This window comes from Euprymna scolopes, chromosome 21 (genome assembly GCF_053919585.1).
Source record: "Euprymna scolopes isolate OS-2025 chromosome 21, ASM5391958v1, whole genome shotgun sequence".
Taxonomy (NCBI): domain Eukaryota; kingdom Metazoa; phylum Mollusca; class Cephalopoda; order Sepiida; family Sepiolidae; genus Euprymna; species Euprymna scolopes.
The window spans coordinates 68,065,054-68,068,273 of NC_136502.1; the positions used below are offsets into that span (position 1 = coordinate 68,065,054).

At 23.6% G+C, this 3,220-nt stretch overlaps 1 pseudogene; it reads right to left on the minus strand.

Moving 5' to 3' along the window:
* Positions 1–1,653: 1,653 nt before the first annotated feature.
* LOC145243264 (U2 spliceosomal RNA) lies at positions 1,654–1,769 on the minus strand (annotated as a pseudogene).
* Positions 1,770–3,220: the final 1,451 nt, after the last annotated feature.

Sequence of the window (3,220 nt, forward strand, 5' to 3'; positions counted from 1 at the left end):
TTTTAAATTGTAAATCACATTACTTAATATATATATATATATATATATATATATATATATATATATATATATATATATATAAGATATGCGATTGAAAAATAAAAATTAATTGATGAAAAGTTTACGTATTTTATTTATTTTTTTAATGGGTAAAAAAAAAAATAAACGTAAAATATATTTGGAAATGTTATCGATTCTGTGTTTCCATACCTGAATTAAGAGACGCGGGTACCAAATTCCGGTGTGTTTGAAAGTTAGGCTCTCCTTTTATTTACCATTACCATATATGTTAATTATTTACTCAAAACGTTCTCGTATTATACAATTCATTTAATACGATTTATTTTATACAATTCATTTTATACAATTCATTTAACGCAATTCGTTTTATACAAGTCAGAACAATTCATTTTATACGATTCATTTTATACACTCTATTTTATACGATTCATTTTACATAATTCATTTTATACAATCTGTTTTATGTAATTCATTTTATACAATTCATTTTATGCAGTTCATTTTATACAATCTATTTCATGTAATTCATTCTATACGATTCATTTTGTACAATTCATTTTATACGATTAATTTTATACGATTCATTTTATACAATTCATTTAATAGAATTCATTTTATACAATCTATTTTATATAATTCATTTTATACAATTCATTTTATACAATTCATTTTATGCAATCTATTTAATATAATTCTTTTTATACGGTCCATTTTATACAATTCATTTTATACACTTCATTTTATACACTTCATTTTATACGATTCATTTTATACGATTCATTTTATACAATCTATTTTATATAATCTATTTTATATAATTCATTTTATACGATTCATTTTATACAATCTATTTTATATAATAAATTTTAAACAATTAATTTTATAAAATCTATTTTATGCAATATGTTTTATACAATTCATTTTATACAATCTATTTTATAAAATTCATTTTATACAATTCGTTTTATACAATCTATTTTATACAATTCATTTTATACAATTAATTTATACGATTCATTTCATACAATTCATATTATACAATTCATTTTATACGATTTAATTTATACAATTCATGTTATTCAATTAATTTTATACGATTCATTTTATACAATCTATTTTATATAATTAATTTTATACGATTCATTTATACAATTCATTTGATACAATCTTTTTATACAATTCATTTTATACAATTCATTTTATACGATTCATTTTATACAATTCATTTAGTATGATTCATTTTATACAATTCATTTTATATAATCTATTTTATACACTTCATTTTATACGATTCATTTTGTACGATTCATTTTATGCGATTCATTTAATATAATTCATTTTATACAATTCATTTTATACAATCTATTTCATACAATTCATTTTATACGATACATATTATACGATTCATTTTATATGATTCATTTTATACAATCTATTTTATGTAATTCATTTTATACGGTACATTTTATACAATCTATTTTATGCAATTCATTTTATACAATTCGTTTTATACAATCTATTTTATACAATCTATTTTATACATTTCATTTTATACATTAAACATAATACTTATTCACAATTCCTCCCCACGGGACAGAGTTAGACACCAGGGTCGTTTTTTAACGTGGAGAAAAAAATTGTCTTAGTCGTAAAGGATTTCTCTTCCACTGAGAGAGAAGAAATTGAAATGTAGCACTTGAAGGACAGATACTACACTTTGATCTTAGCCAAAAGGCAAAGAAAGACAAATCATTTTTATTAGCTTTGCCTCAACAGCGACACCATTTTTTTTAATTTTAAGGGTGACAAGGTTTATTTGGAATATTCCACTTTCCTTTTTTAGGGATGCACAGCATGATAACGGACGGAGCGATAAGCGTCATAATAATAATAATAATAATAATAATAATAATAATAATAATAATAATAATAATAATAATAATAATAAGAAGAAGAAGAAGAAGAAGAAGAAGAAGAAGTGTTGTTGTGGGAAATAAATATCCAATGTGACAATTTGATATAAGCAAGGACATCAGATTTAATCTTGGAATGTATAGAAAAAAAGGAGAAGGTCGAAAAGTACCAAAACATGAGAAGGGAGATAGAAATATTGAAGAAGTTGAAGCAAGTGGAACTTGTACCTGTTCTGATGGAAGCCATGTGGAGGGATTTGATAAGTGGTTGTGAACATTGCGATCCATTGCAATGATGGATTGCTTTAAAAGACTGCCTTGTTGGGAATTTTACGGAAAGTACTGGTGGCCTAGGTGTATCAGAATTTTTGTAGGATTTTTCGACACCCCTAACACGAAACTGCGAATAAAATATAAAAAAACTCGTAATTTCTCTTTTAAAAGTGGGTTGTTTATTTTCTTTATGGATTATACTTCCAAAATAAACTAGTAAAATTGTTTTATAAGTAATAGAAATATTTTTTATTTTTTAAAAAACAGTAATGAATTTTACGAACTCAATATTTTTCAATTTTTAAACTTTAAAAATCTAGCAACATTTTTCTATTGATTCTATTTTTACGATATTTTCAGGGTGAATGTGAAATTTCATGCTCTTTCCAATAAACCGAATATAATTTTAGACAAACGTTTTTTTTAATTCACGCCCCCCATTTTAAAGTGTCTATTAAAAAGTAAATAATTAATTTACTCACCAAAGTTTTATGTATCACAAATTGAAGAGAATATGTCAATAAATAATATATTCAAATCTAAAACAAAAAATGTAGTGTCTTTTAGAAATTTACCTGTAAAGTTCGAAGTTTAAAACGTTTTTTTTTAAACCACGTTGTTTGTTTTTTCTTTTGTTTGTTTTTAATGAAACCTTGGTCCTTGTTCCTTTAATTGAAAAAGAAATTAGGGCTTGAATTACATTTTTCGAGTAGTTATAAGCTTGGAAAGACAGGGGGTCGAATAATCCACGCTTCCTATTTTGAAATGTCTATTGAAAAGTAAATAATTAATTTACTCACCAAAGTGTTATGTATCACAAATTGAAGAGAAAAGGTCAATAAATAATATATTTAAATTTAAAACAAAAAAGTAGTGTTTTTTAGAAATTTACCTGTAAAGTCCGAAGTTTAAAACCTTTAAAAAAAACACGTTGTTTGTTTTTCTGTTTGTTTTTAATGAAACCTTGGTCCTTGCTTCCTTAATTGAAAAAAAAAATTAGGGCTTGAATTACA